The 13445-nt window shown below is 39.5% G+C and overlaps 1 protein-coding gene across 10 annotated transcripts in view; it reads left to right on the top strand.

Annotated features, from left to right (window-relative positions):
- The window catches only part of TRERF1 (transcriptional regulating factor 1), a 209925-nt gene that overhangs the window by 86693 nt on the left and 109787 nt on the right, over nt 1-13445 (top strand). The window lies entirely within an intron of this gene.

Genomic DNA, 13445 nt, shown 5'->3' with positions numbered 1-13445 from the left:
TTTGCATTATTAGGTCAGCTACATGGAACCGATCATTGGCTCTGGGGGCTGGAAGGAGCCCAGAAACCCTCCAGTCAAACTTTACCCGTTCTAGAATTGAAAAGACACAGGGAGATCAAGTGACTTGCTCACGGCCACTCATTAGTTCATGAAAGTGTTTCTTGAAAGTCCGTTGTATTTTTTCAAGAAAAAAAAACACAAAACCACTGGAAACAGGGCAAAGCAAAATATGAGCAAGTGCTAGGAAAAAGCTGTGGATGACTGCTTATTTCCCATTTCTCAGTTTGGATTCTTTGGGGTTGTGAATGTCATAAAACGGAACTCAAAGGGGCTCCCACAGCACAGGGAATTAAATGAAGTGACTTGTACCAGCAAAATGCAGAGATGGGATGGACTATAGGGTACATGTGTGGTAGCAGCTCAACTTGTCATCAGCAGTCCAGTTTCTTCCCTTCTCTCAGCTGCTTTTCCATGGTGTCAGTGCATCCTAGGCCTTGCTTTTCTCCTGGAGGCAAAATGGCCACAGAAGTTTCTGAGCTTATTGTTGCATACCTCTCCAGCCAGAAGGAAAGAAGCATCCTTTCCAGTAACTCTTTGAAAGACTGAGAAACTATCTTTTCCAAAAGTCCCTCCCCAGAAAGCCAACCCTGGCATTTCATTGGCCTGAACTGAGTCATATGTTCATTCCTTAGCCAATCACAGTGGCTAGGTGAACACCCCCTGTTGATTGACAGGGATGGGAGCTATTTCCTAATTGGCTTATCCCTACACTGGGTGATGTGTCAGCTTTCCTCAGAGCACCTGGGTGGGGGAAGGCACAGGTCTGGATACTGTTGTGGGAGGAGGGAGATAGACATGCGGGGAGTGACAAATGATATGTATTATATTGTATAATCTATAGACTAGCTACCAATTGTTGAGGTAACAGTGAGAGGAAACCCACTCTTAGATAGTGGAAGTCTGAATTTTAGTGTTCAGCATAGCATAGTTTCAGACAGAACCTTCTCAAACAGTTCCGTTGGAAATCTTGCAACTGATCTGCTTTTCAGTATGTCTTAGAACATAGGACTTTCTAGGAGGTTAACTATGCCTTGTATAATGCTGTTTTATTTCTAATATGCATATTCAAGCTTTTTATAGCCAGAATAAACACTCTACTCGAATTCTGAGTTAGTGGAGATTAAATTACAGTAATGAAGTTGCTCTTCTATAACCTCATCTGTAAGATGGGAATAAGAAAAGCACCTTCTTTATAGGTTTGTTATTAGCATTAACTGAGGTAATCCAAGCAAAGTGCCCAGTGGCCCAGTGGCTAGCCCAATAAATGTTATCTCTATTAGCTTCATATAACTAAAAATACTGTCATATTTACATGTTTATGTGCATGTTTAATCTGGGAAATTAACTCTTTACAACAAATATGTGTCACTGATTAGCTCAGTTAGAAACAAGGTAAATGAAGATATTAAAATATTTAGTGTTTATGAATTTTTAAACTTTTTTTTTGGAATTAATTTTGGGGGGAAAATTAAATAAAGAAAAATTTAAGTAGCCCACAGTTAAATTAAAGGTAGCTCAGTTGGTAAAGAATCCACCTGCAATGCAGGAGACCACAGTTCGATTCCTGGGTCGGGATGATCCGCCGCAGAAGGGATAGGCTACCCACTCAAGGATCTTTGGGCTTTCCTTGTGGCTCAGTTGGTAAAGAATCTGGCTGCATTGTGGGAGCCCTGGTTTCGATCCCTGGGTTGGGAAGATCCCCTGGAGAAGGGAAAGGCTACCCACTCCAGTATTTTGGCTTGGAGGATTCCATGGACTGTATAGTCCATGGGGTCACAAAGAGTTGGACACGACTGAGTGACCTTCACTTTCACTTTCATAATCCCTGGAAAACAGGGAATTTTAACTTTACATATTAATGTATTCTTGGTTGAAAAAAAAATCTTGTAAGTAGCTGAGAGCCTGTTACGACCAACTGATTTTCTTGCCGCCGTTCTCTGTCTGGAGTTCCTGGAGGGGCAGATGGCCCTCCTCAGCTTTGGCTTCCCACAGCTAAGCTTTCCTGGGTGGATGGGATAGACTTTAGGATCATCTGGATTGGGTGAGATGCTGGAGTAGAGAGAAGCTAGCCTTGGGCTTTTATTTCAGTGGAATTTTATCTGATAGAATGCTGTGGATTGTTCTCGAGAGCCTTGGGTGCCATCAGGCTGACCTCAGAATTCTAGGAGCTGAAGGGTCTTGGTTTGGGGTTCTCAGATCAGTGGTGGGAAGAGCACAAGTTGGCACAGCACCCTGAAATTGATTTCTGAAATGGGAGGTGAAAACTGTGAGGATGCAGGATGGATAGGGCACAGTGAGGGGCTTATGGATGGAGGGAAAAGTTCCAGAGTGACCAGGAACTTACAGACCACAAATTTATAAACTGTAAAAATTTTCATTCTCCTCCCTGCTGAACACTGACTTAAATTTTCTGTAGGTTGTTTGTTGCCCCAAGACTGGCTGGTCACCATGGTGATAAAGTAGATGAGAACTGGTGATAACTGAACAACTGACCTTAAATTCCTTGGTTTGGAGGATGCTGTAGAGAAGTGATCCTCAAATGTACAATAGATCTCCTGGACCAAGAAACTACAAAAAAGAATTGAGGGGATTAGCTTAAGGCTACCAATTTTTTTTCTATTTCGCCAAGGAGGGACAATTTCATAAAAGAAAGGACCATCTTGTTGCTAAAATAGTAGGAAAGAGATAGTCTAAGGAGTGGAATCTTTACACTGAAAATATTCAGCTTTGGGAATGATTATTTCACTCCTTATTTTTCTGGCAACACCTGTGAAAACAGTGTTAAAGGTGGATGCTTCCTTGCAACTGTGCCTAACAGGTGTTGGGGATATATGGAGTTACTATGCAACTGTACGGAGAAAAATCATAGTTTTAGGAAGCTTCTCATGGAGCCTGGGCATTCACTGACATCATGTCTTTATTTGATTTAAAGGGACAGGAGAAATTCACTTAAACACAAGTTTTGATAAGCCCAACTCATTTTCTAAAAGAAGAGGAGCTGTTTACTCTCAAGTCATTAACTTAGAATTGTTAGTTTAATTTTCTACTGATAGGAAGATCTTGCAATAAATAAATAGTTCAAATGAAAAGGCATGTCAGTAGTTTTTTCCTTTTCCACCACTTATCACTGAAAATGGCAAATTTGTTCAGTTTCCTTTGGCTTTCAGTGGTGTGCTGTGTTTCTATGTGTGCGTAGGCCCTGGCTCACACACACACACACACACACACACACACACACACACACACAAAACTTAGTTTGGTCTGAAAGGCCTCAGAAAGGAAAGGGTACTTTTGAGAAAAGCAATGTGTCCACCAGTCAGTTGCTAGTAAGTGTTAGAACTTGTAGCAGCAATTACATCTTGGAGCTGTCAAAAGAGGGTGACTTTTTAAGATGCCTTTGAAGTCATTAAAAAATAAAAAACACCAAACATACACCCAACCGCCCCTAGCATCCAAAATAGCAACAAAATGTTTCTCATTCTGCTTTGCTTCACCCGCCTGCATGGCTTTGCCGCAAATACATTTGGCCTTCCAGCCCAGGATTAAGCTTCTGTGTGGGGCCATGACTGAGATGAGGGGAGCAAAAGATTGCTCACTGTGTCTGTGTGAAACCCTGAATGGAATCGTGGAATCTTAGCGCCAAAGAGGGTTGTGAGGTTTCTGCCATCCTGCCAGGCTACCCTGACACTCATCACCTTGACTGACCAAAGGGCACCTAATCCTAACGTTTTGTGGATCTCTGATGTTTCATGGATCCTCTGTAGAATTCAAATTTGTCTTCCTCAGGAAAAAGCAGGGCTGCCTGGGTGGCACTGGTGGTAAAAGTGCATGCTTGTGTGCTAAATCGCTTCAGTTGTGTCCCACTCTTTGCGACCCTATGGACTGTAGCCCACCAGGCTCCTCTGCCCATGGGTTCTCCAGGCAAGAATATTGAAGTAGATTGCCATGTCCTCCACCAGGGGATCTTCCCGACCAAGGGATCGAACTCACGTATCTTGGGGCTCCTGCATTGCAGGTGGATTCTTTACCGCTGAACCACCTGGGAAGCCCAGTGGTAAAAGTACCCTCCTGCTAATGCAGGAGACTTAAAAGATGCTGGTTTGATCCCTGGGTTGGGATCAAAAATCAGTTGGGATCAAAGCAGACCATCCTAAGCAGACACTCGCGTCTGCAGTGATTGCCCTCTTCACTGCCTCATTCCTGGAGTCCTGTTTGTATTGTCCCGTACGCTCATATGGCACCGTCCTTGCATGGTCTAGTAGACGCTCGGTCTTAACTGGTTCAGACTCTGCGCCACTTGTTTCTCTTAAGGTGAATCTCCACAGCAGGCTATGCCGTCTGCACAGCTACAGCTTGGTGTGCTTCTGGGCCGACATTCCCACAACCCTCTTGTCTTAGCCGGCTTGGGCTGCCGTAGTGCCAAAATATCATAGACTGGGTGGCTTAAATAATAGAAGTTTATTTCTTACAGTTTTGGAGGCTAGGAAGTCCAAGATCAAGGTGCTGGCAAGGTAGATTTCATTCTGAGACCTCCTCTCTTGGCTTCTAGGTAGCCGCCATCTTGCGTGCTCACATGACCTCTTTGTGGAGAGAGGAAGCTCTGTGTCTCTTCCTCTTCTTCCTTTGGTTTTTTTAAAAGAAATTTTTTTGTTTGATGTGGGCCATTTTTAAAAGTCTTTTCTGAATATGTTAAAATGTTGCTTGTTTTGGCCACTAGGCATGTGGAATCTTTTGGTCCCTGACCAGGAGCCAAACCTGGACCCCCTGCATTGAAAGGAGAAGTCTTTACCACAGAACTACAAGGGAAGTCCCTCTTCTTCTAAGGACACATTTCCTGTCGTGGGGGCTCCACCCTTGTGGCTCATTTTAACTTAATTGACTCCTGAAGGCTCCGTCTCCTGATCCCATCAGATTGGGGGTTAGGGCTTTAACATAAGAATGTGGGGGCATGGGGACAAACAGCCCATAGCAATGCTCCTGGAAGGTCCAGGAGCCCTGCAGAAAGCAGAGGAGGCCTTAGAGGTCCGAGCTTTCCTTGCTGTGGGAGAGGTGCAGTGTTCCCAACTGGAGCAGATGGTTCTGTGGACTAGAAAGTTGGACGACATTTACCGCAGAGCTGGAGGGAACCTGCAGGAGCCTGGTGATCTCCTTGTCTTTTCAGAGCTTCGATTTCTTAGTTTCATATGTCAGTGGTAAAGTTGTGGTTGCCAAACTTGGTCAGCCTCAATGAAATCTGGATGGTTTAGCACTCAGTATTCCCATGAAGTATTCTATAACTTGGTGGGCCTCTGAAAAGGAGGCTCTTGGAACCAAAGCCTGGGAAAATGGGTTATTTCTTAGCACTTAATCATTTTGGGCATTTCTTCCTGTTTCATGGGGGGAAGAAAAGGCAGTAAATTAAAACTGCTCCCTGTTTCATGAGAGATCAGTATCTTACAGTGTCATTTTAAATATATACAAACACAGTAACGTCCACATGGACAGAGATGTGCACACAGGAACACACACACACACATGCCAGGTGGAATTTTTTTTTGTTGTTTTTTAAATTTTTTTAATGGAAGGATAATTGCTTTACAGAATTTTGTGGTTTTCTGTCGTACATCAACAAGAATCAGCCCTAAGTACACCCATGTCCCCTCTTTCCCGAACCTCCCTCCCATCACCCTCCCCATCCCACCCTTCAGCCTATCCTTTGAAAATTCTTTTAAACTTTCAAAGAACCAATAATTTCTGTGTTGTATAAAATGTTCCAGGGTTTAGAAGAAAGATGGAAAACCTCCAGATCCTATTTTCAAGCAAACATGACCCTGATAACAGATCTGGCAAGTCCCCAAAGGGAGGCTCTATTACCAATCTTGCTTAGGAATGTGAAAATATGAGATAAAATTCTAGTGAGTAGATTTCAATTCTAGAGCATGTGAGTGTTCTACCATATCCAAGTCAGTTGTATTCCTGGAATGTAGGAATGGCTTCATATACATTATATTTTCATTTGATTCACGAAATGGTTTAAGTAAAAATATGTAATAATCTCATTAATATCAAAAGTACATTCAATCAATTCAACTTCTAATTTCAGCAAACCACTTAAAAAGGAGGAATGCACTATGTAAGATGACCATTCCTTAATCTGATAAGGAAAATTGAGTTCGTGGAGTCCATTGGCTTTATACTTTATTGGAGCCCCAGAAAGGTATCACTGGATATGAACTGAGATCAAAGCAAAAAGCCAATGCAGAAAGTTATAAAAATAGTAACTTTAGAGAATAAATACTGTAAAGAAAATAATAAAATAATCATTAACTACAGATTGCTTAGTTGTAAATTAATAGTTAAAGAGATTTGCTAAAATCCTTATTTCTAAATGGTGAGATTAAAATTAAGGATTTGGATACTTGTGGAACTGGTTCATGAGTCTAATGCCATTCCTTTCAAAAGTCTCATCAGGATTTTTAAAAATTTTACCAGATGGTTCTAAGTCTATTTGGAAAAATACATATATGAGAACCTCAAGGGGAATTATGAAAATGGTTTTGGAGGAAGGGAGTTAGATCTACTGGATATTAAAATATATAGCACTCTCAGATATTAAAATGCATTATGAAGCTTTTGTAATTAAAATATTTTGGTGCTAGAAGAAAAGGGGGGAGCAGATAAGTGAACTAGGATAGTTCAGAAATAGACTCTCACAGATACAATTTAATAAATTATAAAGAAGTCATCACAAATCAGTGGGAAAGGGAAAATTATTCAATAAATAATTTCGATGCCTAGTTAGCAATTTGGAAAAAATCATTTGACTTCATCCAAATGAATTACAGATGGATTAAACAATTAAGTGCAAAATGTAGATGCATAGGAAATCAATAGAATTGAATATTGCTTAGAAGCAAAAGAAGAACACTAAAAAGGGAAAAGAATTGTCCATCAAGCTAAGGATAGTCAAAGATTTCTTCATGTAAAAAACAAATGAGAAAACAATAGCCTGGGAAAAGTAACTAACAGAAATTATTCTTTCTTATGTGCTCAACAAATTAAAAAGGAAGACACTGAAACCTGGGTAGAGCCCTTGAAAACCTAAAGAGAACACTAAGCAAATATGTGGAAAATGTTCAGTTTTGCAACAAGAGATATGTAGATTAAAACAGCAGTAAAGTGCTATTTTAACAAATTAGCAAAACAACCCATTTTTTAATGATAACCCCAATTCTGATGTTATTACATTATTATGAAGCCATTTTACAATGTATTAAGGAGCTATATTATTCATTCATACATTTGATCCAGTAATACCACTTCTGTGGACTATCTTTCCACATCCCCCTCCAAAAGAAATAATACCAAATATTTAATATGCTGTTTAGACAGTGATGCTTCCCTGATGCATTATTTACAAAGCAAACACACACAGACATTCACACAATTAATGTCCAGCAGTTGGGTAACTATAAAATTAAATAGTTCTTCTCTCAGCATAATACTCTACTATAATGAATAATTATTTTCAGGATACGTAGCATTGTGACAAGATATTTACAATATAATTTTATGTGCAGAAATTGCAGTATAAACTGTGGCATAGTCTTACTGTGGAATGTAACTCTATCAGCTGTGCTGTTAAAATGAATGAACCATAGCTGCTATGACAACACAGAAGGATCTCAGGAATATAACGTTAAATAAAAAAGCAAGTTGCACAATAGCTGCGGTGTGATTCCAATTGCATAAGGTTTAGATGCACGCGAAACCAGTGATACAGTGTTTACACATCCACATGCATGTGGCAAGACCTGTGAGACCAAGTGAGTGTAAACAGAGGTTCAGAAAATTGATGGGGGCAAGGCTAGGATGAAGGAACAGCCCATAGAGTGAGCTAGGAGCATGGTAAAAATCTCTTCCTTATGCTGGTCTGTGGACACACCTGCATTTATTATTGCTATTTTTTATACCCTTCATATAAACTGCAGATATTTAAAATGCATTTAATGTTAACTAAAGGAATATTAAAACCAGTATTCGCTGATTACACTTAGGTACAAAATGTGTATCCCTAATAATGATGGTGGGCTTCCCAGGCAGCTTAGTGGCAAAAAATCCACCTGCCAAGCAGGAGACTTGGGTTTGATCCCTGGGTCGGGAAGATCCCCTGGAGCAGGAAATGGCAACCCACTCCAGTATTCTTGCCTGGGAAATCCCATGGACAGAGGAGCCTGGCGGCCTACAGTCCGTGGGGGGCAAAACAGTCGGTCACAACTTAGTGACTGAACAACAGCAATAAGGACGGGACGGAGTGTGCAGGTAACGGTGATTGTCTCCTTCGTTCATCTTCTCTCATTTCCACATTTTCAGGTATGTGCTTACATTATTTTTAAAAAAGGAAAGGAAAATTGAAGACCAACGCAGTTGTAGGATGACGTAAGCTCCCTCCATTGGAGGGTGTGCCATTGCTCGGAGGGTGGTGGACTGATTTATAGCTCTGAGGCAGAAGGGGAGATGGATTTCAACTGTAAAAGGAAAGTGTTTGAAAAATGGATCAGTCCATCAATAGTTACTGAGCATCTTTCCTGTAAGACAGCATTGGCTTCGCCTGCCTTCCAAAGAAATTTTGGACACTGAGTTTTGATGAATTGCTGAAATGGGTGAATTAGAAAGGCTGGTGTTTCTTTGAATTCCTTTAAAAAATTGTTTTTTAGCTTCATTGTTTTGTCTGGTTATAAAATAATGCAATTGATTTTAAATAGTCTTACAAAAAATATAATAGAACCTGAAGTAGATTAGACATTTAAACTATATCTCAGTTGAAATTAAATACAGGAAATAGAGAAGCCTGTTAAAAGACACCACAGGGATTTGATCAGGAAGTTCTTAGGAGCTAAGACCCATATTTTCTCAGTAAATAAAATGGCACGGAAAAGGATGGGGGGGCACTATGTAATAAATTTTACAAGAGTCAAAAGACATTAACCAGATACAAATGTTAACCTTGTTTGGATCTTGATTTAAATAAACCAACTGTAAAAAAGCATTTATGAGATAACTGGAGAAATTGGGACACTGACTGGATATTTGATATAAGAAATTATTAATTTTTAGGTGTGATATTGTTATGATGAGTATATTTTTTAAATACATGCTAAAGATTTTTGGCAAATGAAATATTGGATATTTACTTTAAAATAGTACAGTGGAGAGTTTGAGTATGTTAACTATAAAAGTCCTTATGTCTCAGGTATATTCATCCAGGATTTACCTTAAAATCATCCAGGGATAGGGGGCATCTAGAGATATGGATGAAATGTTGTCAGCTATGTATAATAATAGGAGCTGGGCCGTGGGTAAGTATATTCTTGCTATTTTTGTGTATGTTTATTATTTTCTACAATAAAACATAAAATAAGCATAAAAAAGTATAGAGAAGGAAGTGAAGGTTACCCATAATCCAACCCCTAGGAGAGAACTACATTTTGATAAAAATCTCACTGTACTTTCTCTGTATGCACTTATAACATTCTATACATATACACTTTTAAACAATTAAGAAAGTATACTAACTGTGTTGTTTTGTACTCTGCTTTTTTATATTGTGGTCACTGTTGTGCACATTTAGATCTTCATCATAATTTAAAAATATGGCTATTTATCATTCCAGTATGTGAATACACACACACATGCCATCGTTTATATATCTAACAAGTACCTTACAGATGAGTATCTAAGTTGTTTCATGGTTTTCACTATTCAAACAATTCTACATACTTGCTTATTTCTTTTGACAAATATGTAGAAGGTCAAAGACATTTTTAAAAGCTTTTCTTTCCTATCATGCCAAACTGTTTATTGAAAATATGATACCATTTTGAACTCCCTCCATTTTATCATAAGCTCAGCCACATTAGGTGCTATATTCACAATCTTGTAAATGTTTGCCAATCTGATAAAAGGATAAAGATTCTCTTATTCTAATTTGCATTTATTTATTAGTGAATTTTCATAAGGCATGTTAGTATTTTCTATTTTGTGACTGGGTGTTTATATCTTTTCCCCCAATGATTGTATTTATCCATCACTTATTGTTTCCTAAGTGCTCTTTACATATTAATAGTTACAAATATTTCATATATTATGTAAGTTGCAATATTTCCAGGTTTATTGTCATTTAACTTTGGGTCATTTTTGAACAATCACAATCATTTGTCTGGAATTGCTTTAGTTGATTTTTAAATGTTATGCATCTGGGTTTTGTTTTTTTTTTTTGAGTCTTTGTAACTTTCTAAGTTTTAATTTTTGTTACCTTATTAAGTACCTTAATAGAGATCTCATTACATAGCATGCCCTCTAAAGTTTGCTTTTTTATTTAATAGCTTTGTTGGTTATCAAATAAGGCATGTGTGTGGTGGAAAGAATACACTTGAAAATTTACCTTATAATTTATCATACAGTGCATCAGATAAAATTTGGTAATTTACCTTTCAGTAACTTTTCTATATGTGTGTATTAGTTAGAGTAACACTTGCTGAAGACACAAAACCCCAATTATAACTTCACACAGTAGAGGATTATTCAGTCCAGCATAGATGCTCCTGATTGGTGCTCAGCCCTCCAATGAGCAGTTCCATCTTATGACTCTTGCATTTGCTAGGGCTTTGGGGTCTCTGCCTCTATTGAGTTAGCCAAAAAGTTCATCTGGGTTTCCTGAAACATCTTACATAGTTGGCAGATGAAAGAAAACTTACCACCTCAGCCTGGAAGTGAGCCACCTCTCCTCACTTCGCCTCTATTCCATTAGTGGGAATAGTCACATGGGGCCATCTAGATACAAGGGATGCTGGGAAATGAAGTCCCTGGCTGGGCAGCTGTTTTCCAGTGAAAACCTTACAGTCTGGCAAGAGGAATATGAATATTTGTTGGACTTTTGGCTGAATCTGCCACCATTTATTGCATTTATAATGCATATAAATATATACTGTATAAGTAGGTGTGTTCAATCGTGTCTGACTCTGCCTGTAGCTCACCAGGCTTCTCTGTCCATGGAAAATTTTCTTGCTGGTGCAGGTTGCCCTTTCCTTCTCCAGGGGACCTTCCTAACCAAGGGATTGAACCTGCGTCTCTTACATGTCCTGCATTGTTAGGCAGCTTCTTTACCACTAGTGCCATTGGGAAGCCTGTATAGATATAAATATGCGTTACATTTATAATACATATAAAGTATATGATATATATTTTCTTTACAAAATGGTATTATCCTACTGAGTGTTGAATTTTAGCATCATTTTGTGGGCATTTCCCTGTGTCTTTAAATCTTTTTCAAAAGCATGAGTTTTAATGTCTACACGGTGTTCCTTGTATTTCATTTTACCATTTTTCTATTATAGTACAGTTAGGTTTTTCTAGATTTTTATTATTGTGATTAGTGCTGCTATAACTGTCCTTGTGCATAAATTTTTGAGCATTCCTCTGATCATTTCCTCGGGGAAAATTCTTGCTTAGTATTAAGGCTGGTGATATATTATACCAGATGGCCCTTCAGAAATTGGACTAATTTACACTGCCATCAGTGGTGTTTAAGGATTCTTATTTCAGAGCACCCTTGACTGTCCTGGGCATTATAGTTGTTTAAATTTTTGTCAATTTGTTGAAAATAGTTTGGCATTGTTGAATTTGAAAGCTTTGCTTAGTAATGGGTCTGAACATTTTTTCGTGTGGTCATTGATAATCTTTGTGTGTGTGTGTGTGTGTGTGTGTGAATTGCCTCTTTGCATCCTTTCTCATTTTTATTGTGCAGTGTTCCATCTTTTTTCAATCACTGATAAGAGATTTTCATGCAGTGTGCGTATTGACTTGTCATATGTTAGAAATGCATGTATGCATGCTAAGTTGCTTCCATCGCGTCCGACTCTTTGCAACCCCATGGACTGTAGCCTGCCAGGCTCCTTTGTCCATGGGATTTCCAAGGTAAGAATACTAGAGTGGGTTGCCATTTCCTCCTCCGGGGATCTTCCCAACCCAGCAATCAAACTCGAGTCTCCTGCTTGGCAGGCAGATTCTTTACTGCTGAGCCACCTGAGAAGCCCATGTTACAAATATTTTTTATCTAACTTCTTGCCTTGATTTTCTTTTGTAACCTAATTTTTTTAGATTAAACTCTACAGTTGAAACTCTGATGTGTGATATCACACCCGCTGAATCTTCCCAGTTAGCAGTACTCCTGAGGTTAAACAAGCAAAGCAGATTCTTTTTTTTTATGATCCATCATATGGTTGGAATGCTTTTAATGTGAACTTTAGTTATCTGGGAGTGAGGGGGTTTCATCAAGAAAATAGACTTCCCCAGAAGAATTTGGGGTGCTGGTCTAAGTCACCCATGGAGATGGTAAGACCTCCTTCTTTATCTTCCCAGGACACTTAGGATAGGCAGGAAGACAGGTGATATCTGACAACCCCATGGTTTTAGCTGAGTGAGTAGCAGCAGAGGCCCTCTGGCTATTTTTCATGTTAGATCTTATTTAGTAGCATGGCGGGCACCAAACGAGGGATCAGCGAGCTGAGTTGTAGTCCCAACTCTTCCACTCACTCACTGCGACCCCGTGCAAGTTTCTTGTCCGACCAACGCCTCAGTTTACTCCTCTGCATAATGCTCGGGGTTGTTTCTTGAAGTATTTATCCATTCATTCATTTGGCTGCATCGAGTCTTAGTTGTGGCACACAGCATCTTCGTTGTGTCATGCAGGATCTTCATCGTGGAGCACAGACTCTCTGGTTGTGGCTCTTGGGCTTAGTTGCTCTGTGGCATGTGGGATCCTAGTTCCCCCATCAGGGATTGAACTTCTGTCCCCGGCATTTCGAGGCAGCTTCTTAACCACTAGACCACCAGGGAAGTCCCCAAGGGATTGTCTTTAAGTGGTGTTTTGGGCACACGAATTCCAGGGCTACGCTGCAGAGTTCCCCCCGAGTCCTCTTCCACATTCACTCCCTACTCTGACCTGTGTTAGGTGAATGGGTGGGAAGCAGGGAGAAGATTACTCTTTTGGTCCCCTGAGTGATTTATGAAAGAAATCAATCCAGTATATATCTGTCCTAGATATAATGTGATCTAAATGTGATATTCACCAAATAAGATTAGATGAATCTAATGTGGTTTTCCTCTAAAACACAAATACCGTGCCACTTTTAATTGTAGTAGCCAAATTAAATTACTCATCCCAAATTAGATTTCCAGCAAATTTAATTTGAACATGAGCTCAGTACTGCAGGCCCTACATAATCTTTTAAGATATAAAATAAATCAGAGGGATACCCGTATTGTTCCTCTGGGCTCTCCAGTGGTTACCATAAAAGAGAATAAGAAAATGTCTGGAGGAAACCTGCAAATACAGAACTGAGACA

This window comes from Bos indicus x Bos taurus, chromosome 23 (genome assembly GCF_003369695.1).
Source record: "Bos indicus x Bos taurus breed Angus x Brahman F1 hybrid chromosome 23, Bos_hybrid_MaternalHap_v2.0, whole genome shotgun sequence".
Taxonomy (NCBI): domain Eukaryota; kingdom Metazoa; phylum Chordata; class Mammalia; order Artiodactyla; family Bovidae; genus Bos; species Bos indicus x Bos taurus.
The sequence above is the reverse complement of the archived record's forward strand: the minus strand, read 5'-3'. Positions and strand labels throughout refer to the sequence as shown.